This window comes from Pelobates fuscus, chromosome 2, assembly GCF_036172605.1.
Source record: "Pelobates fuscus isolate aPelFus1 chromosome 2, aPelFus1.pri, whole genome shotgun sequence".
NCBI classification, from domain to species: Eukaryota; Metazoa; Chordata; class Amphibia; order Anura; family Pelobatidae; genus Pelobates; species Pelobates fuscus.
The window spans coordinates 289,159,530-289,186,451 of NC_086318.1; the positions used below are offsets into that span (position 1 = coordinate 289,159,530).

General features: G+C 43.4%; 1 long non-coding RNA gene across 1 annotated transcript in view; it reads right to left on the reverse strand.

Moving 5' to 3' along the window:
• Positions 1-26,343, reverse strand: part of LOC134585784 (uncharacterized) — a 171,780-nt gene extending 145,437 nt beyond the window's left edge. The window contains exon 1 of the long non-coding RNA XR_010086545.1: positions 26,276-26,343. This is a non-coding gene — a long non-coding RNA (uncharacterized LOC134585784). The remainder of the gene's footprint in view (positions 1-26,275) is intronic.
• Between the last annotated feature and the right edge of the window lie 579 nt (positions 26,344-26,922).

A 26,922-nucleotide genomic window follows, 5' to 3' on the forward strand; every position in this document is an offset into this window, starting at 1 on the left:
CAGTGTCCTTCAAGTGGGTGTCAGGCCTTCAGCGTGTAATCTGCCAACCTCTGCCAGTGCACATTGCCACTCATATCTGGTGTCACAATAGCGTGCATTTAAAAACAAAAACCGTTTTTCACTGTTATAGATTGAATAGCAGTTAGTTGTCTGCAACCGTCTGTGTGTCAGGCTCACAGTGGATACTGTGCCCAATTGCCCAGTGCCACCACTCATATCTGGTGTCACAATAGCATGCATTTAAAAACAAAAAACTTTTTTCACTGTTATAGATTGAATAGCAGTTAGTTGTCTGCAAGCGTCTGTGTGTCAGGCCAACAGCGTGTACTCTGCCAGTGCACAGTGCCAATCATATCTGGTGGCACAATAGCGTGCATTTAAAAACAAAAAACTTTTTTCACTGTTACAGATTGAATAGCAGTTAGTTGTCTGCAAGCGGGTGTGTCAGGCCAACAGCGTGTACTCTGCCAACCTCTGCCAGTGCACATTGCCACTCATATCTGGTGTCACAATAGTGTGCATTTAAAACCAAAAAACTTTTTTCACTGTTATAGATTGAATAGCAGTTACTTGTCTTCAAGCGGGTGTGTCAGGCCTACAGCGTGTACTCTGCCAACCTCTGCCACTGCACAGTGCCACTCATATCTGGTCTCACAGTAGCTTGCACGCATTGTACCACTAATCCAAAAAAAAATGACAGGCAGAGGCAGGCCATCCCGCAGGGGCCATCGTGGTCATGGTGCTGTGATTCCCTTTTGCCCTAGAATAATGCCCAGTTTTCAGAGGACATGTACCCTGAACTTGAAAAGTTCTGAGGACATAGTTGACTGGCTAACACAGGACACCCAATCTTCTACAGCTTCCGCTCGGAACCTTGACGCACCAGCCTCCTCCAGCTTAGCTTCGGGCACCTCTCAAGATACCACTCACCCGCCTGCCGCCACCAACAACACTAGCACCACAGCCGCTTCACTTGGTATGTCAGAGGAGTTATTTACTGTGGCGGAACCAACCTCGCCACTGAGAACTGGAGAAGCCTGGTTGCTTGCCTCCTGCCCAGTGATTATGGTCCCTGGGAGGTATTGCCCTTTAAGGGACTGAATTGGGGCTTATGGACTGCTACCATAATGTACTGACCCTTTAAGAACTACTTTTGGACATGTGGATTGATATAATACTGTCCCTAGCCCTTTAAATACTTTGGGGACAGATTGGTACTTTTGTATATGGCACTTCAGACACAGTCGAAGCTGTCAAAGCTGTCGAAGCAGTCGAAGCTGTCGAAGCGGTCGAAGCAGTCGAAGCTGTCGAAGTTACCGAAGTTGTCGAAGCGGCCGGTATCGGACAAAGGACCACGTGGCGGCGGCCATTTTAACTTCGAACACCGCTGACCCTTAACATCAACTCCACTTCGACACTTCGACCAAAGTCGAAGTACAGGCACACTTCGAATGGGACTTAGCCGTTTTTATGCCGGGAATTGACCGACCGCACAGCCCAAATCTATGGAACTGTTTTGGGCAAGAAAATGTGCTTGCGGTCGGTCATAAAAGGACTTCCGTGTAACTTTTGATCCACTGGAGGGATTTGCCTGAATTTTGGAAGTGTTTATGTTTAAAGTATGCTGAGTCTGAATATGTGATTTGTATGTGAATGTGATGTATGGTTTTGAAGTTACAGATATTGTGTAAAAGTTATGTTTTAAACTGTATAATAAGTGGATTATCTCTCAGGCTAAGGGGAGGGGATGTGTGGGTTGTACCATATCTCGGATTGGTTATTTTATGCCTCCCCCTGGGTGTGGCCTGTATGTGTGAGATGGAAATAAAAGCCAGGCTGGATGAGCCAGTCAAGAGTTCCTAATTTAACCCTCAAAGTGATGTGTCGTCTCATTATTGGGGGAAGGATTTATTGCATGCTGTTCCAGTTGACTGCTAGGAGTACAAGCCTATTCGTATGGTTCCTATTCAATGGTCTACAGCATTCATATGCTTGGGAGAATTTAAAGGATTCTCGGATTCGGTGATTGTGGTGTCTGCCAGAGTGCTTGGAGTCCTCAGGAAGCGCTAGGAGCATCCATTACTGGAGGTACCCAGTCGGGGTGCCAGGTGATCCGTTACATTGGTGGCAAGCGGTGGGATGGCGTCCTAGTTCGAGGTAAAGCAGCTCGGAGACACAGTACGTTTGGATTTACAAATTGAGGGCGACGCTAGTGTGCCTACAGCGTCCCTGTCTACACAAAGATTTGGGAAAATGGGGTTCGTAGACCCCTGGGCAACACACACACCTGAGGAAGAGAGTGAATTAGAATGGAGAGATAATGCCCGGAAAGAATTATGGTACGATGCCCTGGAGGAAGTCCAGTATCAACGGCAGCAGCGCCTTCCTGGTGTCGCATACCATTTGGAGGAACAAATGGCCTGGCGGATGCCGCTTCTGGGAGACCAACCTGGAGGGCAGCGGGTAAGACAACTCGAGTACCTCGTGGAAAGGGAACTGAGCCTGGACGCCTCATACCGGGCACTGTGGTGGTGCACTGTCCAGCCAGAGACGTGGAGGGCAGAGGGCATCCATCCAGAGGGGGAGAACTACACAAGCCCTGGCCTGTTGTGGAAAGCCTTAGTGGAGGATGTCGACTTCGGCAGTCCAGCAGAGTCACGGTACTGGGCTATCTTTCATTACCGAGGTGAGATGATACAGGGCCCGAGATCTTTTGGACTGGGAGAAGACCTCCGCCGTTTCGCTGCCATGGAACGAGAGCTGGAGATGGACTATGTAGAACTATTAAATTCCTGCCAGCCGCAGAGCAGGGACGCAGACCGGGAAAACTGGGTGGCAGACCCAGACCTGCTAGCCTATAGCTGGGAAAACGCGGCAGAGGTACCCCCTGCTTCACTACCAGTTGCAGAAGTAGGGGACCTCATAGACTGGTCCTGGAGAGACCCACAGATGGCAGGTGGAGATGGGATCGAGGTCTCTCTACCGGCCCTACAGGGATGCTGGGCTGTCGGCCCAGATCCCCAGCGGCAGGTTACAGTTCAGAGAGAGGAGCTTGTTACACCCTCTCTCCAGCGGCAGCCTAACCCACCAAGGGGAGACCGTAAGCCCCACACCAGCGCAGATGGGACCGTGGTCTCTGCGCCCAAGTTACAGGGAGCTGAAGGAGCCGTCCTCCCTCCCCAGCGGCAGTGTGATTTGTTGGGAATTGGGAGCCCGGTCTCCATTCTCCAGCGGCAGAGTATCCAGTAGGGAATAGAGAGCCCAGCCCCCTTTCCCCCACAGCAGGACTCTGTGCTGGGAGGAGAGACAGTCGGTCTCCCTCCGCAGAGACGGGAAGTATGCATGGGAGAGGAGATTGTTACCACCTCTCCCCAGCGGCGGATCATTAATGTACAGGGAATAGAGAGCCCAGTCTCCATTCCCCAGCGGCAGAGTGTTCTAATGGGAGAGGAGCTGGTTACCACCTCTCCCCAGCGGCAGCTTAATGTACCAGGGGGAGACTGTAAGCCCCACACCTGTGCAGATGGGACCGTGGTCTCTGCACTTCCAGCACAGGGGGTAGGGACGGTCGGTCCTGCCCCCCCACAACAGGGCTGTTTAGCCAAAGGGGAGACAGTCTGTCTCCAGCAGCAGAGCTGTGTAACTAAAGGGGAGACAGTCGGTCTCCAGCAGCAGAGCTGTGTAACTCAAGGGGAGACAGTCGGTCTCCAGCAGCAGAGCGGTGTAACTCAAGGGGAGACAGTCGGTCTCCAGCAGCAGAGCGGTGTATTTAAAGGGGAGACAGTCGGTCTCCAGCAACCAGGCTCCAACCAGACTACTCCCGTGGTAGTGCTGGCAACAGGACAGAGTACCGCTGGTCTCTGCCCCCTCAGCAACCCACCAAGGCAGCCTACCAGTCCCCCACACAGCCGTGGTGAGGCACCTGAACCTGGACAAGATTCTCCCTCACCCAGGTGTAGTAACTGTTTATTGTGGGTGGGCTGCTCTGCTGTTTCTGTTTTGTGGGTGGGTTGCTCGACTAGCCAGGGCACTGACCGGCAGGAGGTCAGGTACCCTGTTAGTCTAATTGGTAAAGGGGAGAAATGTGGCGGAACCAACCTCGCCACTGAGAACTGGAGAAGCCTGGTTGCTTGCCTCCTGCCCAGTGATTATGGTCCCTGGGAGGTATTGCCCTTTAAGGGACTGAATTGGGGCTTATGGACTGCTACCATAATGTACTGACCCTTTAAGAACTACTTTTGGACATGTGGATTGATATAATACTGTCCCTAGCCCTTTAAATACTTTGGGGACAGATTGGTACTTTTGTATATGGCACTTCAGACACAGTCAAAGCTGTCGAAGCTGTCGAAGCTGTCGAAGCTGTCGAAGCAGTCGAAGCGGTCGAAGCAGTCGAAGCTGTCGAAGTTACCGAAGTTGTCGAAGCGGCCGGTATCGGACAAAGGACCACGTGGCGGCGGCCATTTTAACTTCGAACACCGCCGACCCTTAACATCAACTCCACTTCGACACTTCGACCAAAGTCGAAGTACAGGCACACTTCGAATGGGACTTAGCCGTTTTTATGCCGGGAATTGACCGACCGCACAGCCCAAATCTATGGAACTGTTTTGGGCAAGAAAATGTGCTTGCGGTCGGTCATAAAAGGACTTCCGTGTAACTTTTGATCCACTGGAGGGATTTGCCTGAATTTTGGAAGTGTTTATGTTTAAAGTATGCTGAGTCTGAATATGTGATTTGTATGTGAATGTGATGTATGGTTTTGAAGTTACAGATATTGTGTAAAAGTTATGTTTTAAACTGTATAATAAGTGGATTATCTCTCAGGCTAAGGGGAGGGGATGTGTGGGTTGTACCATATCTCGGATTGGTTATTTTATGCCTCCCCCTGGGTGTGGCCTGTATGTGTGAGATGGAAATAAAAGCCAGGCTGGATGAGCCAGTCCAGAGTTCCTGTTTTACCCTCAAAGTGATGTGTCGTCTCATTATTGGGGGAAGGATTTATTGCATGCTGTTCCAGTTGACTGCTAGGAGTACAAGCCTATTCGTATGGTTCCTATTCAATGGTCTACAGCATTCATATGCTTGGGAGAATTTAAAGGATTCTCGGATTCGGTGATTGTGGTGTCTGCCAGAGTGCTTGGAGTCCTCAGGAAGCGCTAGGAGCATCCATTACTGGAGGTACCCAGTCGGGGTGCCAGGTGATCCGTTACATTTACACATCCGTTTGAAGAAATGAGTCAACCACTGCTGTCCTCCTTGCCCCCTCTCAACCATCCGCCACTCCGTCTCTCGCCTTGAGCAGTTCCCGCTCATCTGCCCACAGTCAGGTGTCTGTCAAGGACATGTTTGAGCGTAAGATGCCAATGTCAGAAAGTCACCCCCTTGCCCAGTGTCTGACAGCTGGCTTGTCTGAACTATTAGCCCGCCAGCTTTTACCATACAAGCTGGTGGAGTCTGAGGCGTTCAAAAAACTTGTGGCTATTGGGATACCGCAGTGGAAGGTACCCGAACTAAATTTCTTTGCACAAAAGGCAATCCCCAACCTGTACTCGATTGTGCAAAAGGAAGTAATGGCATGTCTGGCACACAGTGTTGGGGCAAGGGTCCATCTGACCACTGATACCTGGTCTGCAAAGCATGGTCAGGGCAGGTATATCACCTACACTGCGCATTGGGTAAACGTGCTGACGGCTGCCAAGCATGGAATGCGTGGCTCTGCCAAGGAGTTGGTGACACCACCACGACTTGCAGGCAGGCCTGCTTCCACCTCCTCTACTCCTCCTACTCCATCCTCTTCCATAACCTCCTCGGCTGAGTCCTCTTCTGCTGCTGGGTCTTGCTCCACATCAACGGCACCCCCCCAGCTCCCCAGGTACTATTCCACATCCCGGATACGGCAGTGTCACGCCGTCTTGGGTTTGACTTGCTTGAAAGCAGAGAGTCACACCGGACAAGCACTCCTGTCCGCCCTGAACACACAGGTGGAAAAGTGGCTGACTCCGCAGCAACTGGATATCGGCAAAGTGGTTTGTGACAACGGAACAAATTTGTTGGCGGCATTGAAGTTGGGCAAGTTGACACATGTGCCGTGCATGGCACATGTGTGTAATCTGATCGTACAACGCTTTGTGCATATGTACACAGGCTTACAGGACGTCCTGAAGCAGGCCAGGAAGGTGTGTGGCCATTTCAGGCGTTCCTACACGGCCATGGCGCACTTTGCATATATTCAGCGGCGAAACAACATGCCAGTGAGGCGCTTGATTTGCGACAGCCCGACATGTTGGAATTAAACACTCCTAATGTTCGACCGCCTGCTTTATTTCTTTTATTTATCCATTATTTTTCAGCACTGCCTTAACCCTCATGGGCATGGAGTTCACCAGAGCTTCACAGGTTGCCACTGGAGTCCTCTTCCACTCCTCCATGACGACATCACGGAGCTGGTGGATGTTAGAAATCTTGTGCTCCCCCACCTTCCATTTAAGAATGCCCCACAGATGCTCAATAGGCTTTAGACCTGGAGACATGCTTGGCCAGTCCATCACCTTTACCTTCAGCTTCTTTAGCAAGGCAATGGTCGTCTTGGAGGTGTGTTCATGCTCATTATCATGTTGGAATACTGCCCTGCGGCCCAGTCTCTGAAGGGAGGGAATCATGCTCTACTTCAGTATGTCACAGTACACGTTGGCATTCATGGTTCCCTCAATGAACTTTAGCTCCCCAGTGCCGCCAGCACTCATGCAGGCCCAGACCATGACCCTCCCACCAAAATGCTTGACTATAGGCAAGACACACTTGTCTTTGTACTCCTCACCTGGTTGCCGCCACACAAGCTTTGTTATTATTATTTTATTATTTATATAGCGCCATCAGATTCCGTAGTGCTTTACAATGGGTGGACTAACAGACATGTAGTTGTAACCAGAAAACTGGACGCACAGGAACAGAGGGGGAGGAAGGCATGAACCAAATACGTTTATCTTGGTCTCATCGGACCACAGGACATGGTTCCAGTAATCCATTTCCTTAATCTGCTTGTCTTCAGCAAACTTCTTGTGCATCATCTTTAGACCAATTTGATGCAGTGTGCGGCGTATGGTCTGAGCACTAACAGGCTGACGCCCCAACCCGCTCATACATCTATTTCCCAAAGACAAACTCTGGATATGACGCTTAGCACGTGCACTCAACTTCTTTGGTCGGCCATGGCGAGGTCTCTTCTGTATGCAACCTGTTCAGTGTTGCAGCTTTATTTTAGGGCTTAGCAATCTTCTTATAAAAAACAAAAAACAAAAATAAAGTGTGCTGTGCCTTTAAGACCATCAAACAAGACAAGTGAATAACTTTCACATAAATATTAATTTCCAAAATTGTATAGAGTGCACTGTGCTTAAACACACTACAAATCAGTTGTTGAGTGATATAAATACCACATACATGTGCAATAACATAAATAATTTGTGCCAATACAAAAGTGTTAAAGTGCACTAGTGACAAAACACATAAGTGCAAAGTAAGGATAAAATTATTTAAAAGATCACTTTGAAAAGTTTTGAAATTGCTTCTGTTAAAACTTCAGTGAAATGCTCAAAAAGAAAAAAACTGAACAAAAACTCATAGGGCAATATGCATAAATCATAAATATTGAAAATATAGATCGAAAACACTCACAAGAGTAGAGCAATTAAGTCTTCTCTGAACTTGGCATCTCAGTATACAGAGGCTTAAGGCTGTGATGGCAGTAAAAATCCTTTATTTGACACTCCAAACATTAAAAGCAGTTGTCTGGCTATACGTCCTCTTTCTGTACTTCTTCCTCGCAAATGTGGTATAGTCCCAAACAATTTCGTCGGTCCTTTTCAGGCTCCAGAAGCTCTAAGGGCTACTTCCACTCACACTTGTTCCGGGAGGCGGGGCTTACGGCCGTTGGACGTAATGATGTCAGAGCGTGATGACGCGTTTCGCTGACGTGCTCGGCTTCATGAGATCCGCCCACTAGTCCATCAGAGTCTCAATATAAATCATTTACACAAGGTCGTGCTTACCCAAAAGAGTCTGAAAGTTCTGTCCTATGATTGGTTATCTTGACCAGCATATTAACATACATTATAGATGCCAAACCTTTTTTTTTAACTCGAACTGAAACAAGGGGAATATTCACTAAATGTTTAAAAAAATGTTTTATCTACATGTACAGCTTATCATTAAACCTCTTTGGATATTAATCCAGGTAAATAGAATAAAATAATATAAATTACAATACATGAAAACATTTAATTGTTTGTGTGATTTGCTAAAAAATATATATTGTTCTCAACAGTACCTACTTTAATAGAGGAAGAAAGGAATAAAATTAGTCCATTACATAATATTTCTGAATCACATTTAAAGTGCTAAATTACATATTATAAACTAAAATGAAATATGCAACATGCAACATGCAAAAAGTGCTCTCCTATTGTAAAAAATTCCGGAAAATAATATGCAGAAAGTAAAATGTTAAAATTAGGAAGAGATGAAAAGGGGGGAATAAAAGAGTCACCATATTTTTTCATCAACACTTACAAAATTATATATTCTGTATAATATTTGAATGAGTCTGTAGAAACTCAATCAAATTATTGTATTGAGAATTCCATAAAAAATCCATAAAAAATCTTTGTAAAAAATAAATAAAAATTTATAAAAAGTTAAAAAGGTTAAATTCTGTATTAAGACCCCGTGGTTCTAGGGTTTTCAATTTATGAACCCACATCATTTCCAATTTTAGAAATATAATCTCCACCCCTACATGATTTCTTCACTACCTGAATTCCTAAAAAGATTAATCCCTTCGGATCCATATTATGCTTTGCCTTAAAATGGGCTGAGACACTATGATGAGTGACTCCCCTCAAAATGTTATTTATACGCTCTCCTATTCTTTTATGGAGTGGCCGTATAGTGCGGCCCACATATTGTAGTCCACATGGGCAAATTAGCAGGTATATTACATTTCTTGTAAAACAAGTAATAAAATCTTTAATATCAAATTCATTATAATTGTGCTTGCTTTTAAACTTGTTTATACCTTTAAGGGTCCTATTTTTGCTATATTTGCATCCTGTGCACTGACCGCAGGAGTAGAAACCTTTTCTGTCATTCATAAAATGTTTTTGTATGTTTCTTTCCGTATATAATTTTCTTATAGCCTAGGCCAAGCATGTCAAACTTGCGGCCCACAATGAACATATTTGCCGCCCGCCTGCCCTGGGGCCACTTTGTCCTGTGGCTGCAACCAGCCAGACAGGAAAGATATTTCCTGTCTGATTCTTGCCTTTCCTTGCATGGCCACTAGAGGGCTGTCTGTCTGCAAAGCTGACCAGCCACTCCGCCTTCCCTCCTGCTCGCTGTGCCAGAGGAGAGTCTTGCCTGCTTGAGCATAAAAGAGCTGGAACTGGAGGACGGGCAGGTCATCTTAAGGTAAGAGAAGAGGGACTTGGGGGACCTTCCTGTGTAGTTAAGAGAAATTTGAGGGAAGTACGGGGCCAATGAAGGAGAGGGTCAGTGTATAAATTTGGGGGCGAGAGAGGGCCACTGTATTAATCTGAAGGAATGAGGGGGCCAGTGTATTAATTTGAGGGATGGGCCCAGTGTATTAATTTGAGTGAGGAGGCCAGTGTATTAATTTGTGAGAGGGAGGGGGCCAGTGTATTAATTTGAGGGAGGGATGGGGCCACTGTATTATATTGGGGGAGGGAGTGTGCCAGTGCATTAATTTGAGGTCAGGGGCAGTATATTAATTTGGGAAGGGTGGGGGCCAGTGTATTAATTTGAGGGAGAGAGAGGCCAATATATTAATTTGAGGTAGGGAGGGGGCCAGTGTATTAAATTGAGGGAGGGAGTAGGCACTGTATTAAATTGGGGGAGGGAGGGTGCCAGTGTATTAAATTGGGTAGGGGGAGCAGTGTATTAATTTGAGGCAGGGGGTAGTGTATTAATTTAGAGGAGGGAGGGGGGCAGTGTATTAACTTGGGGAAGGGATTGGGGCTGTGTATTAGAGTGTGTTAAATTAGGGGGAGGGTAAGTGTATTAAATTGGGAGAGGGTGATTTTTATTAGAGTGGTGATGGGGGGCAGTGTTTTCAATCAGAGTGGAGGGACGAGGGGCAGCGTATTAGGTTAAGGGTCAGTGTATAAGATTAGGTGGAGGGGGCAGTGTATTAAATTAGATTTGGGGGCAGTGTATTAGAATGGGGGGGTGGGGCAGTGTATTAGATTGGGTCTGAACGCTACCCATGGAGATGCTGATTGGCCGCGCAGCTTTCTGCCACACATGCATAATAGCCTAGCAATTCTTTCCTATGCCAAACTACAGAAAACACTCATAGGACTTGAAAATCAACAAGATAACGTAATTTGTTTTTTTACAGTTGTGCCACAGCATACATTCACCATTTCAGTCCCATTACCAAACTTTTCTTAATATGTCAAGGTAGTTGGACTGAAACATTGGTTATATGCAAATGCACATCTCCTTAAAATGTTTACTTTGAAGCCATAAAAGGGTGAGGACATCCAGTGTCAGTTAGGCAACTTTTTTTATACTACTATTTTTTAAATAAACCTACGTTTCTATGAAAACTGAAGTTTTTGTTTTTTTGCGGCCCGCGTAAACTTAAACCTTGTTTATTTGGCCCGTGATAGCCTTTGAGTTTGACATGCTTGGTCTACGCCATCTTTATGTAGAGCAACAATTCTTTTTTTCAGATCCTCAGAAAGTTCTTTGCCAAGAGGTGCCATGTTGAACTTCCAGTGACCATTATGAGAGAGTGTGAGAGCGATAACACCAAATTTAACACACCTGCTCCCCATTCACACCTGAGACCAAATGTGAGGGGTATACTCACTTTTGTGAGATACTGTATATATTGTTCTAATAAAGTTTTGCAGTTAATTGATAATTGTGGGGTGCATCCTGGTTTTTGTTTAGATATTGTTTTTGTCATTTAGGAGAGGTGCCTATTAGGTTTGCATCTTATTGTGAATATTTTGAGGTATACGAGCATGTACTCCATGCGACAGTATAGTTGTAACACTTTTGAAAAAGCCACATTGGTGATATGTTAATGTTACTTTTTACTCTATATTTTATTGCTTTTTAGGTTGTGTGTCAGAATAAAGATTAACTATTTATTTAGGACTCTTCTGCTTTTAATTAGTCAAATACTGGATGTCACTTATTGGGGAACATACCACCTTAGCTGTTTGGATTGAGCAAAACCCCACTTTACTCCACATTTGTAAGTGATTTTCCTTAATTTGAACTAACAAAAATTATAGTGTGCAAATATTTCTTATTTCTGTTTTATTATATTCGGAGAGGACTGTCACTCACCAGCATCCCAGTGTCACGATTCGGGGAACCCAACACGCTAACACACACACAGACACACACACAGAAAGTGTGCAGTACCGGTCCTTAGAGTGGCCGGGTTGAGCACACACAGAATAGTCAGGAGACAAGCCGAGTAAGGGGAACCAGAAAACAGAATAACGAGAAACAAGCCGAGGTCAAAGGGTAGGAGAAAGTCACAAAGTCAGTATAACAAGCCAGAGAGTACGTAACCAGAAAGCACACGTTCAGAATCAATACTATAAAGCAAAGACCACAACAGGGCAGGGAGGAACAGGAGAGGTAAGTATTTAAACCAGAAGGTTAATTCTGATTGGCTAATTTCCAATCAGAATTAACAATCACACGTGGGCGATATCTAAACCTCCCACTGTGATTGAGGCACTGTGCCTTTAACGCCGGGTCAGGTGACTGACCCCGGCGTGTAACAAATTGGGCGGTCTCCCAGCGTGCAGCGTCATGCATGCTGCCGCCGGGGGACCCGGAAGAAGACGCAGCCTCCCCTCGCAGCCGCCTGCGGGATCCTGACACCCAGAGTGGAGATTATACCACTCCGTGCTGTATTTTAGGAGCCAATACAGAAGTTCCACATGAGTGCATTTTTTATTTTTATTTTATTCTGTTTTATCTAGATACTATGATACACTATGTTAGTCTAACCATATGGTTTTTTTTTTGTTTTGTTTTTATACAAACTCCTGGACTGCTGACTGAGACCAAGGGAACCCACAAAAATCCAGAATTTTATACAAGTGGAGCTTTCAAGAGCTCCCAAAATTTGTAAGTGCATTCCTTACTTATGCTTCCATTTTACTAGAAATACTGCACTTCTCTGCAATTTCTTCATCTCTGTTACACAACACTGGGCCACCACTCCTTCCTTCATGCACAAGGAACTTATATTTATCTGGAAAGAGTAGAGACTCCAGATCAATGTGTTCAAGCTGCATTCCCTCATCTAATACTACTGGAAATCTGAACCACCATATAGACCCTACATAATCCAGTGTAGACACAGCAAGATTTTGTGTGAAGAGGAAACATGTGAACTTTACAGATCATTTTTTTCTTAACTAATACAGATCTAAATAACTTATTTATGATCATTAAAATGTATGATTAATTCGGCTCTGACTATTTATAAGTTGATAAAATTGTGGAGAAATCAATCCAAGTTAAAACCAGGTTTTATTTTGGAGCAAAGTGCTAAATAATACACACTCACAACGAAAACCAATGGAATGTTCTTTACCATTTAAAACCTAGCCCCAATTTTTGCCTTGATTAATGTCCCTCTATGTAGTTATACTCAGGGGGCAAATTGGACAACCAAGATTACTGATGTGAGCTTATTTATTTCTCTTCTGTGTCAAATTTGATAAATATAAAGTACCCGGTAGTATATATTCATTTGGGCCCATTTGTGCACCACAGTTATCATTATAATTCTTTAGATTTCAGCAACGTTTAAATTTATGTTGAATATAGTTTTTAAACTGATCCTGTGAAATATTACCTTTTACATTACATTTTCTTCTTCTTTCACTGAAAAGCATGGCTTTGAATACCACACTTGACAAAAAACTGCTTGGTAGCACATATTTTTCTCCTACAGAAAAGCATATACCATTCTTTAGTGCTGTGAAATTGCATCATACTTCCTCTATACGTACCTTCCATCAAGTATGTAAATGAGCGATATGTGAAAATGCTAAATTTATGATGACCACTATATTAAATATTAATTGTATTTATTTTTTTGATAGTATTAAGTTATTTAACACATCATAATTATTTTTGTTATTTTGACATCAGTTTTTAATTTTAACGAATATGAACATAATTCTTACAAAATATATAATTATATATACATATATACACACTTGTATTAAAACATGACTTTATTGTACTCAATATCTTTATCTCTAAGTAATAAAAACACATAGTTAATATTCCAGCCAGTTGCTACTCTGAATGCCATGGCACAACTGAACTGTTCAGCCAGATAGTTTCAAGCCAACCACTTGCAGCGTACAAATGCTTGTTGGAATTGGCTGGGAAACAATTGTTAGAACCAACTTGGAAAAAAAGATACCGTATATACTCGAGTATAAGCCGAGTTTTTCAGCCCATTTTTTGGGCTGAAAAACCCCAACTCGGCTTATACTCGAGTCAAGGTCTATATTATGGCAATTTGCATTGCCATAATACAGACCGGGGGAGAGGGGGGCTGGCAGAGCTGTACTTACCTGTTCTGCAGCTCCTGTCAGCTCTCTCCTCCTCCGCGCCGTCCGTTCAGCACCTCGGTCAGCTCCCAGTGTAAGTCTCGCGAGAGCCGCGGCTCTCGCGAGACTTACACTGGGAGCTGACAGAGGGAGCTGCACGGACGGCGCAGAGGAGGAGAGAGCTGACAGGAGCTGCAGAACAGGTAAGTACAGCTCTGCCAGCCCCCCTCTCCCCCCCACTGAACTGCCACTGGACCACCAGGGAAGGAGAGCCCCCCTCCCTGCCATGTATCAAGCAGGGAGGGGGGACGAAAAAAAAATAAAATAAGAAATAATAATAATAAAAAAAAATAATAAAAAAAAAAAAAAAAAAAAAAGGGGGTATAAGGACCACTGTGGGAGGGGGGGGGGTATAAGGACCACTATGGGAGGGAGGGGGTGGGATAAGGACCACTATGGGAGGGAGGGGGGGTATAAGGACCGCTATGGGAGGGAGGGGGGGGATAAGGACCACTATTGGAGGGAGGGGGTGGGATAAGGACCACTATGGGAGGGAGGGGGGTATAAGGACCGCTATGGGAGGGAGGGGGGGGGATAAGGACCACTATGGGAGGGAGGGGGGGGATAAGGACCACTATGGGAGGGAGGGGGGGATAAGGACCACTATGGGAGGGAAGGGGGGGATAAGGACCACTATGGGAGGGAGGGGGGGGATAAGGACCACTATGGGAGGGAGGGGGGGGATAAGGACCACTATACCACTATGGAAGGGAGGGGGGGATAAGGACCACTATCGGAGGGAGGGGGGTGGGATAAGGAACACTATGGGAGGGAGGGGGGGAGAAAAGGAACACTATGGGAGGGAGGGGGGGATAAGGACCACTATGGGAGGAAGGGAGGGGGGGGATAAGGACCACTATGGGAGGGAGGGGGATAAGGACCACTATGGGAGGGAGGGGGGGGATAAGGACCACTAGGGGAGGGAGGGGGGGATAAGGACCACTAGGGAAGGGGAGGGGGAAGTAAGGACCACTAGGGGAGGGGAGGGGGAAGTAAGGACCACTAGGGGAGGGGTGAGTCAGGACCACTGGGGGAGGGGGGTGAAGGAACACGGGGGTGGGGAGGTAAGGACCACTGAGGGAGGAGGAGGGGAGGTCAGGACATATGGGGGGGGGCAAATATCCTTGCACCGGCCCTGCACACACTGCATTCATACACACTCTGCACTCATACACACACACTGCACTCACACACACTGCATTCATACACACACACACTGCATTCATACACACACACACTGCATTCACACACACGCTGCACTCATACACACACACGCTGCACTCATACACACACTGCACTCATACACACACGCTGCACTCATACACACACACGCTGCACTCATACACACACACGCTGCACTCATACGCACACACTGCATTCATTATACACACACTGTAAATAAATATTCAATTAATATATTTTTTTTAGGATCTAATTTTATTTAGAAATTTACCAGTAGCTGCTGCATTTCCCACCCTAGTCTTATACTCGAGTCAATAAGTTTTCCCAGTTTTTTGGGGAAAAATTAGGGGCCTCGGCTTATATTCGGGTCGGCTTATACTCGAGTATATACGGTAGATTTGCCCTGTAATTTTTTTTCTGCATTCATATGTTTGCAGTACTTCCTCCTTCTCTATAGGTTGCTATGGCAGCCAAAGGATGCTTTCCTAACAATATGTAGTTGAGTTATAAAGAGCACCAGCTATAAGATAAGTGATACAGAAAGCACTACATGAAAAGAGACAATCTATAAAAAAAGAGAAATACATTGAATCGTACAAATAATGTTTAACAGCAATAAAATATACGCAAAAACAGAAATACTGAACAAAAGACTAAACAATAATTTATTTCAGATTTCATATAGTCTCAATTTTTTTTTTTATAATATCTTCTATTCAAACAAGAAGGCAATGCGTGACACACTGGAGATTCTGTTGCCAAGCAACAGCAATTGGGCAAGAAAAATTAAAGGCCATATAGTAGGACAAAGCGGGTGAGGTGAATGTTCTCTGTACATCAGCCTAGTTTACTGTGTGGGTGCAACATCTGATAAAGAGTTGTTTGCGTTACTCATTCAAGAAAACTTTCCTGCTTTTCTTTCTTTATTCCTTCTGACAGCTCATAAGTTGGTGATTAGAACTTTTCTACAGAGAAACAAAACATGCCAGTAACTTTTAAATAACAGTACTTTTATTTAGTATGAAAAAAGAGTCACATTTAAAGAACATGAAGAAATGGTTCGCCAATTAATACACTTATAGAAGTTCATCTCTACTATTTTACAAGTCAGCTCAACAAACACCAGGTGGCATGGTGACCTGATAACCAGATATCGGGCAAAGTAGGAATAGCTTTACATGTGGTTTTATGCTAAAAACGGATTTTTTTTAAAGACACAGCTTCACCTTCAAAGATTAGAGCATAGGTAGATGTTTTGGACTACATCTTTCGAAATGCTCTTACATCCATAATGCTGGCAAAGTATTGGGGGATTTGTAATCAGGGAAACAGCTTTTGAGTCAATTGTCCAATTACATTTGGTCCCTTGAAAAAGAGGGGGCTACAATTCCTAAACCCTTTGTCCACTTTGGATGTGAATACCCTCAAATTCAAGCTAAGAGACAGCACTTTTAAAGCCCATATTCATTATTTAACTGTAACTTGAATTTATTTTGGAAAACATAAAAACAAAACTTGTGTCAGTATCCAAATATTTCCAGACCTGTTTACAAAATTAGTATTGGGATTGGAATATATAGTGTTGAGAAAAGGCCGGAAAAACTGCATGTGTTTATTTTAGAAAAAAAATATGTCTCAGCAGGTATATAAAAGCCCTACAAAAAAATTCTATAATCTGCCATAGCAATAAGGATAATGCTATAATAGAATGCAGGCAAAAGAGGACCATCAGTAGATGTTGCTTAAATATATGGTGTACCAATCTTTAAACATGTAGGATAGCCCTCCCCTTTGTCTGCTTTGCCTGTCCTCTGTTTCTACTATAAAATAGATGAAATGGAAACTACAGGTATATATAGTCAAATTACTGAAATTAGTAGAGAATTAAATAATAAAAGCCATAAAAAGTTCCAACTTCATCACAGAGGACAAAATATGTATCTTTCAGGCAGAGGAGATCAATTTACCCACTGGAACACTGGGATTATACCTTCCAACACTTGAAAAAAAAAAAAACAAGTGATCAACAGCGCCAAACAAAACCAAAAAAATCACACGGGTGAATTGAATCTTATCAGTGACCCAATGATGTGTAATGAATAGATGTATATACGTACTCTCTTTGGAGTAAAGTATTTTTGTATTTCAGTACCAGGACAACTTCAAAATGAAACAGAAATACAACAAAAACTAGTGTAGTATGTCTTAATGGTATTACAGACAGTTAGGTATGTAGATAACTAGCTCACACTTTTATAAGCTACTGAGAGCTCTGCTGTTTAGCGCTTGGATGGTGCATGTGCTGTAGTTGTTCTGGTGACTATTGTGTCTCGTTAAGTCCTCTGTGCTCAAAAGCCTCACTACTTCTGGGCAGCAGAAATGACTAAAGTATACATCAGCCCCAATACATGCAAAAAAAAAAAAAAGTAAATGCTACTTGCGCGGTATCCCAAATCCCTATGCACATTTAAATAACTGGAGTTTTTTAGTAGCACTCCAATGGCCATTAGAGTGTAAGCTCACCTGCCACGACAAGGCAAAACCTCTTAGGTGAGTCCAACAGTAATGATACACCTTGCTTCTTTAAACTGAAAGGTAAAATCTTATTTTCCTAAACCCCTACATACTTATTAACCTTTAATAGGGAACTTATGGGGTAGGTGGCAAAACAGTACCATGCCTGTGTAATAAAAAATGAAATACAAACATACAAAATTAAGCCCTGCACTCAGACTCCCACTACTCCTGGGCAGCAGCAATGACTTTAGTACACACTGGCCACATTACATACAATAAAAACCAAAGTAAAGGGTACTTGCACACTATCCCAAAATGCACATTTAAATAACTGGAGGTTTTTTAGTATCACTCCAATGGCCATTAAAAAGTGTAAGCTCACCTGCAATATCAAGGCAAAACTCTTATGTCAGTTGTTCACTAACAATTCACCTTGCATCTTTAACCCCTTAGTGACCAGACCGCTTTTCAATTTTCTTACCGTTTGGGACCAGGGCTGTTTTTAAATTTCTGCGGTGTTTGTGTTTAGCTGTAATTTTCCTCTTACTCCTTTACTGTACCCACACATATTATTACTGTTTTTCTCGCCATTAAATTGTATTTCTAACGATACCATTATTTTCATCATATCATATAATTTACTATAAAAAAATAAATAAAAAATATGACCCCCAAAATATGACCCCCAAAATATGTTACACATCTAAACCGGCAAAAAACTGAGCTTAGAAATACCCAATGTTAACATATTCTTAGCTGTTTTTGTAAAGTTATAGGGCTATAAGTACAAGTAGGACATTGCTGTTTCAAAATATATATTTTTAAAATGTATCAATAGTGACATTGTAACACTGTTATCTGTCATAAATCTCTGACCTCACATGTACATATTTTTTTTTTTTTAAATTAAAGTAGACAACCCAGTGTATTCAATATGGGGTATGTCCAATCTTTTTTAGTAGTCTTTCAGAGCGATCACATGGCTCGCGGGGGCCTAATTTGCAGAGGGGGGACTCGCTAGGCTGTCAGACAGTACCCCCAGACGGAGAAGAAGACCGATCGCTGGCGGGGGAACGGCGGCGATCCAGTTAGTAATTAGGATTACCTCGGACGTACTAGGTACGTCTGAGGTCCTGGGGGTCAGTTAATACTTTTTTTTTTTTTTACATTTGATTTATTTTACTGAGTGCCTCGACCCCTCATTTGTCGATATACATAATTACATAAATAATTTCATAAATATACACATAGGCTTCAAATATATATATATTTAAATTCTACGTGCATATTTATGTTATATTTTTACATAATTAAGTAATTTTATTGATTGCCATTTGGGGGACCTGCCTGACAACCCTGACCGAAAGTCCAGAGAATTTAATTTGCTAGCACTATATTTAATCCTGTAACTTTCCAAGGCACCCTAAAACCTGTACATGGGGGGTACTGTTTTACTCAGGAGACTTCACTGAATACAAATATTAGTGTTTCAAAACAGTAAAACATATCACATCGATGATATTGTCAGTGAAAGTTACGTTTTTTGCATTTTTCACACACAAACAGCACTTTCACTGATGATATCATTATTGTGATACATTTTACTGTTTTGAAACACTAATATTTGTGTTCAGCAAAGTCTCCCGAATAAAACAGTACCCCCCATGTACAGGTTTTATGGTGTATAACTGCATTTTTAACACACAAACAAATATAAATGCTAACTTTGGCCAGTGTTTGTGATTAAGTGGCTACTAAAATAGACTGGTCACACCCCATATTGAATACCCTGGGTTGTCTACTTTAAAAGAGTACATATGAGGTGTGATTTAGAGATTTATGATAGATAACAGTGTTATAAAATGACTATTGATACATTTTAAAAATATTATAGCCCTATAACTTGCAAACTAAAAGCTAAGAACATGTTAACATTGGGTATTTCTAAACTCAGGACACAATTTAGAAACTATTTGTGTGTGGGTACACTAAATGAGTAAGAGGAAAATTACAGCTAAACATTTTTGCCTAGTTTGTTGTCTATAACAATTCCCAAATCCTACCAGTGTGTTGTTATCCCTATTTCAGTACCATTTAGGGTATAAGTTGCTTGTGCATTCTTTACCCTGAAGTGAATAACTACATGTTTCTAGATTACATTTCATCTACAATCTGAGTGCCCAGTACCCCAGTCTATATAAATCCCTCTGCAGCAGCAATATCCCCCATCCCTCCTGGGCCCCTTTTTTTTTTTAGCTCTTATGTAGCCCCCCTCCCCTTTGCCTGCTCAGCTTCACCTTCCAGACCAGCCAGCCTTTCAGGAGCTTTGAGCACTTCTGCCGCCTGTGACATCAGTTATGGAGAGGTGGAGTATAAACAGAAGGGGTGGGGATTATCTTGAGGGGTGGAGCCTGGCGCCAATATGCACCTCTCTCTACAGAGCCTGTGCACCCCGTCAGGGAGGAAAGAACACTATGGGACAGGGGAAGGGTGGGAAAGAACACTATTAAAGAGGGAGGGGAGAGGAAAATTAAAGGGGTGCACTAAAGCACAGGGGAGGGAATGGAAAAGGAACACTGGGGTAGAGGGGAGACCACTAAAACAGAAGGGAGAGGAACACTAAGTGGGGGCAACATTAAGCAGAAGGGGGGGCACTAAGAGACAGGGGGAAGGGAAACACTAAGGGACAGGGGAGTAAGGGGAGAGGAACACTAAGGGACAGGGGAGGGAGGGGAGAGGAACACTAAGGGACAGGAGAGGGAGGGTAAAGGAACACTAAGGGACATGAAGGGGAGAGGAACACTAAGGGACATGGAGGGGGAAATGGCACACGGGGGGGGGGGCTAAGTTGGTAGAAAGACACATAGAGGGACCTGAGGGGAGAGAAAGACACACAGATGGGCATGCTGGTGAGAAAGTTCACAGATGGGCTGAAAGAGACACAGGGGTACTGGAGAAGAGGAAAAAGAGACACAGAGGGGCTGGGGGAGATAGACGGGCTGGTGGTGAGTGGAGAAACACACAAAGGAGCTGGTAAGAGTAAAAGACACAAAGGGGCTGGGACAGAAGAAGACACAAAGGGACTCGGGGGAGTAAGACATGCACAAGGGGGTTTGTAAGAGATACAGAAGGGAAGTGTAAGAAACACAATAGGGAAAATAGGGGTTAAGATACACTAAAGGGGGTAAGACATTTAAAAAAAAGGGGATAAGAAATAAAAGGCGGGTTAAGAAGCACACAGGTGAAGATGCTTTTGGGGTGGGGGTGGGAGCCAAAATCATCTTCGCATGTTTACAAAAAAAATCCTTGCACCCGCCCTGCACCAGATAGTCATATATGATTACTGTGCAACAAGTATGATTCAAAAACGCAAAACCTCTCTTCCTCCAAAGCAAAATACTTCCAACTATTCACCATCCAGTAAAAAAATGTCTAGCATGCTTACAATTTAGGCTATAGTGACTATATATTGTTTTAGTAGGGATATTATTAAAGGATCGCTATAGAGTCAGAAACACAAAAATGTATTCCTGACCCTATAGTGCTAAACCCACCATTTAGGTGCCTCACCCCACCTTAGCCCTCCTATAAAAGTTTAAAGCTTACCTTATTTCCAGCGCTGCGCGGTTTCCATTCATCAAAATGGCCGATTTTGTGCCCATAGGGAAAGCATTGGATTGGCTAATATCGGCACGGGGGCGGGCCAAATGCATTTTCGGCCAATCAGGACCTCCTCATAGAGATGCATTGAATCACTGCATCTCCATGAGGAAAATTCAGCGTCATCATGCAGAGCGTGGGGAAACTGAACGGCAGGGCTGCTTACTGTGCAGCCCTGAGCCAGGAAGCCCCTCCAGTGGCCATCTAAGGAGTGGCCATCTAAAGAGTCCCTAAGGGCAATGTAAACACTGCCTTTTTTCTGATTTATTTCTTTTTTCTTTTCTCTGGTTATTTGGGCTATGCTAGAACACATGATTATAATTTACACTATGGTTTACAAACAATATTGTCATTTTATAAATAATGGACTTAATGGTACCTTTTTATTCTAGTCTAGTAGAAAAACAATCTGTTTTAACACACTGAGCACTGATTTATTTCATTAATATGTTTAAGGAGACCTTTTACTATTATCTCATAGACATAAGATACCTTTTAGACAAGTATGACTCACTCATTTTCAAGATAATTCCTCTTAGCTTTATAACTTTTTATATGGTCTTTTTCTTTTTAAACCTGCACCATTACATGTGATAACTGTGGAACAGGTATGATTCAAAAAGGCAAAACCTCTCTTTCACCAATTTTTCAGTAGCTAATTTACTAGTTTCTCTTTGAACATAAGCACAACAGTAACCAATTTTCTAATGTGCCACTGCAATTTAAGGTAACAGATACACAATAGGCTATGCATTTAGTCTTGATGACTGCTAAAGAAATGTTAATGCAGACACCAGCTTTTAAGACAACAGGGCATGCAATCTCATTTTCTTAAAGGACCACTCTAGGCACCCAGACCACTTCAGCTTAATGAAGTGGTCTGGGTGCCAGGTCCTTCTAGGGTTAACCCATTTTTTCAGAAACATAGCAGTTTCAGAGAAACTGCTATGTTTATGAATGGGTTAAGCCTTCCCCCTATGTCCTCTAGTGGCTGTCTCATTGACAGCCGCTAGAGGCACTTGCGTGCTTCTCACTGTGATTTTCACAGTGAGAGCACGCCAGCGTCCATAGGAAAGCATTGTGAATGCTTTCCTATGTGACCGGCTGAATGCGCGCGCAGCTCTTGCCGCGCGTGCGCATTCAGCCGACGGGGAGGAGAAGAGGAGGATCGGAGGAGGAGAGCAGGAGGAGATCTCTCCGCCCAGCGCTGGAAAAAGGTAAGTTTTTACCCCTTTCCCCTTTCCAGAGCCGGGCGGGAGGGGGTCCCTTTCCAGAGCCGGGCGGGAGGGGGTCCCTGAGGGTGGGGGCACCCTCAGGGCACTCTAGTGCCAGGAAAACGAGTATGCTTTCCTGGCACTAGAGTGGTCCTTTAAGGAACACATAGCAAGGACGCTAGTTAGCTTTTGAAATTAAAAGTAGAACACCTAAAAAACATGTCTGCTGCCTGATAATGCACTCCTTTATTCAGTGACTGCTCACTTTCCCCTCCCTTCCCATCGAGCAAAGCCCTCGTGTAACAAAATGGAGATTCACTGTGTTAAATTGGCTGTCAGAGGAACTGCTTCCCTTTCTAACCCTTCCCCCGCCTCCTTTGTTCAGTAACGGCTCTCTCTCAAGAACTTGCCACGTGTAATAAAATGGTGCTGGGATACAAAGTTATGTCATGTGACTATGCAGGGATCACGCCCAGTGGGATGGTATCAGGAAAGACCCCTTAGACTGTTAACCCCTTAATGACACAACTTCTGGAATAAAAGGGAATCATGACGGAATATATCCGTCGTCTGTCCTTAAGGGGTTAACCAATTGTTGAATGTATACTTTGTGTTATCTATGACTATGCATATGACGTATTTCTGGCTTTTAAGGGGCTTCCACCCCTCGGAATAAACACATTCCTCAAGTCTTTTAGCAACCTGCAACTTGTGTCCGGTGTGAATTACTTTTAGAAAGCGTGCACACAATTAAATAACCAATTTGGACAGTAGCAGATAGTCAAATAATCAAACCCTTGATTTGATCTCTATCACTACTAAGTCTCCAGGACACAACATTTAAAGGAACACTGCAGCATTAGGAATACAAATATGCATTCCTAACGCTTTAGCATCCTCTAGACCAGTGCTTCCCAAACTTTTATGGACCAAGACCCACTTTTGAAAACTTTTTTGAGACCCACTTGCTTTTAATGCATATTTTAAAAATGAACACCATGGCAATCTGCTTTAAAGGCATACAATTGGCACACCATTAGAATCTGTTTTAGAGGCATACAATTTGCACACCATGGCAATCATCTTTAATAACTTACAATTGGCACACGGTGGCAATCAGCTTTAGATGCATACAATTGGCAGAGCATGGCAATCAGTTTTAGAGGCATAAAATTGGCACATCATGGCAACTTTAGGTGCATAAAATTGGCACACCATGGCAATCAGTTTTAGAAGCCTAAAATTGGCACACCATGGCAACCAGCTTTAGATGCATACAATTGGCACATCATGGCAATCAGCTTTAGATGCAAAAACTTGGCACATCATGGTAATCACTTTTAGATGCATAAACGTGGCAAATCATGGCAATCAGCTTTAGAGGCATACAATTGGCACACCATGTTAAACAGTCTTAGCTGCATAAAATTGGCACACCATGGCAAACAGTCTTAGATGCATAAAGTTGGCACATGGCAGCTTTAGAGGCATACAATTGGCACACTATGGCAATCAGCTTTCGATGCATACAAATGGCACATGATCGCAATCAGCTTTAGAAGCATACAATTGCAACACCAGGGCAATCAGTTTTAGATGCATATAATTGTCATATCATGTCAGTTCTAGAGGCATAATTCTGGGAAATCATGGCAGTTTCAGAGCAATAATTTTGGCATATCATGGCAGTTTTAGATGCATAATTTTGGTATATCATGGCAGTTTTAGAGGCAGAAACTTGGCATACCATGGCAGTTTTAGAGGCATAATTGTGGGTATCATGGCAGTTTTAGAGGCAGAAACTTGGCACATCATGGTAATCTGTTTTAGAGGCATAAAACTTATGTATGTGTATTTGAATGGAAACATGTTTTTGTATGGAGTATGTGTGTAAATGTTGGTGTTTGAATGCAGGTGTGAATTTGTGTGCAGTGTATACACTTCCACACACATACAGAGACACTCACTGACGCACATGCAAATACACAGACACACAAATCCGCACACTGACACACGGATATACACAGACATAAACACAATGACACCTAGTTTCCAACACTCAGACACTCATGTACACAGATACACAGTGACACACAATACACACACACACACATGGACACACACACTGACACAAAAGGACACACAGATACACATACATACAGAGACAGGAGGTGAGGGTGACAGTGTGGGACGGAGTGTGTATGTGCTGGTGACAGCATGGGGGGCAGTGTGTGGGCAGGGTGAGAAAGGGATACAGTGGGCGGCGGGCAGGGGGGGAAAGGGTTACAGTGTGGGGAGTATGGGGGGGATAAAGCGCTACAATGGGGGGCAGGGTGAGAAAGGGTTACAGTAGGGGGGACAGGGTGAGAAATGGATACAGTGTGGGAGGGCAGGGTGAGAACGGATACAGTGGGGTGGCAGGGTGAGAAGGGGTTACAGTGTGGGGAGGAGGGCAGGGTGAGAAGGGATTACAGTGTGGGGAGGGGGCAGTGAGAGAAGGGGTTACAGTGTAGGGAGGGGGCAGGGAGAGAATGTGTTACAGTATGGGGAAAGGGCAGGGTGAGAAGGGGTTACAGAGTGTGGAGGGGGGCAGGGAGAGAACGTGTTTCAGTGTGGAAAGGGGGGGAGGGAGAGAAAGGGTTACAGTGTGGGGGGCAGGAAAAAAGTGGTTACAGTGTGGGGGGAGGGTGAAAAGGGGTTACAGTGTGGGGGAGGGGCAGGGAGATCATCAAGATCGATGATCTTGATCAATCCAACGCTTTCCCCTATGGAAACACTGGAAGGCTAAAGTGCATATGCAGCAAAACGCCATGACAATCAAATGGCCTCTATGAGCCCATCTGATACAAATAGTAGAGCTTTATTTTGATAGAGAAGCTGTCACTAGAGGCATTTAAACCCTGCACAGCAATGTTTGCAGCTGCAGAATTAGAACTACAGGGACATGGTACCAAGACCACTTTGCTGAAATGAAGTGACATGGGTGCCTATAGTGTCCCTTTAAATTCTAGAGTCATGTGTGGACCTTTATATGGTTCTTCTTGCATTATACATATATTTCTACTTTTCCTATATCACAGGCTGCATATATCACACATTCTATTTTCTCCTTTTCCTATTCTCATATTGTCAACAAATCTTAACTATACCTCTCCTGGGGTATTCTTATAAGAATCAGGATGGGTTTTACATTCATGATTTGTGCAAAAACTACAGGCAACTCCATACATTGAACATTTAACCTTTATGTTTACGTGAGTAATGTAGAATTGACAGAACCATTGGGACAAGAAGAAACATGGGCAAAGTTGCAGGATTATGCTTTGTTATACCTCTTTCATTTTTAGTGGACTATTTGCCATAAATGGTTACTCCAAGCATCATAACCACCACAGTGGGCGGTACTGGTTATAACACCAGGAGTACCCTAGCCTGGTACCCCAGTAATGGAAAAACATTTAGCAACGATTTGCCCCTTTCCTAGGTCCTATACTCCTTTGTGGTCCACTGACACGCTTCCGGCTTCTGAAGAGCTGCAGAAGCCAGAAGCTGTGGTAGTCGCCATTCATTGCCTGAGAGTGTCAACTGACCGCTCTTAGCCAATAACTGAAATTCTGTGCAATTAAAGTTGCACATCATTGACATTAGCCAACCCAAACTCTAGTTCTGGGATGGCTGATGTTATCCCTATGAAACTGCCTGAGTGGGAGTGACAACTCTGTCAGCTAAGGGGTTTATTTCTGCATGTGGACTGTTTCAAAGCAAAATGCTGCAGACTTTAGGTACCATGACCATTTTAAATCACTGAAGGTGAGCTTTACTGTTTTATGGCAAATATGTGTTGTAGTCCTGGATGTCTTGTACTTGATTACCCCTGTATTGTACTGTAATTTCAGAAGTAAGTAGCGTGATTGCGTCTTAGAGCCTTAGAGCCTTAGAGAATGCCCCATTGTGATCATTTTCGTACTACTATAACATGCGACCACCTGGGCCAAGCCTTAACAAAAATAAGCTTACCGCACATGCTTCTAACTCTGGATTTTTCATCTTAATTTTCACACAAATTCTGGAATGCTTGGAAATCTGTGTTTGGCAAAAAGGAAATATATAGGTTAGTTTTCAGTTTCCTTTACAAGAGACTATATGATGGCACATTTTGTAACATATTTCAGTGCAAGACTGCGAGCAACGTATTGTATTAATACAGATGCAAGGGTATTCACAAAAGTAAGCATTGTCAAGAATTCAAAGTGATTTTAAAAATGTAAGCCCAAACTATTTAGCATAATTATTCAGTTCTGTGTTCCGATCGCTTATTTTAGTCTTACATTTAAAATTCACTTTGAATACCCAGCAGTTCTCACATTAATACATAAATAAGCCTGTGAATGTCTCTACAGTGTCACATTATAGACTTCAACTCCCATCGTGCTTAGACAGACTAAAGAAAGCGACCATGGCAAGTGTTAGCTTGTATGTCTTAATACTTTAAGAAATTGAACATTGTTTTATTTGTTTTATAATTTAGAACTTATAATCAATGCATTATTTTGCTGGTTAGCACAAAATTTCATATTTGAAAGTACTGATTTTACATGTCTTCTTTTCACCATTTTTTTTTTTATTAAAATTTTTTTTTTATTGTGTGATATTTTGACCACGTA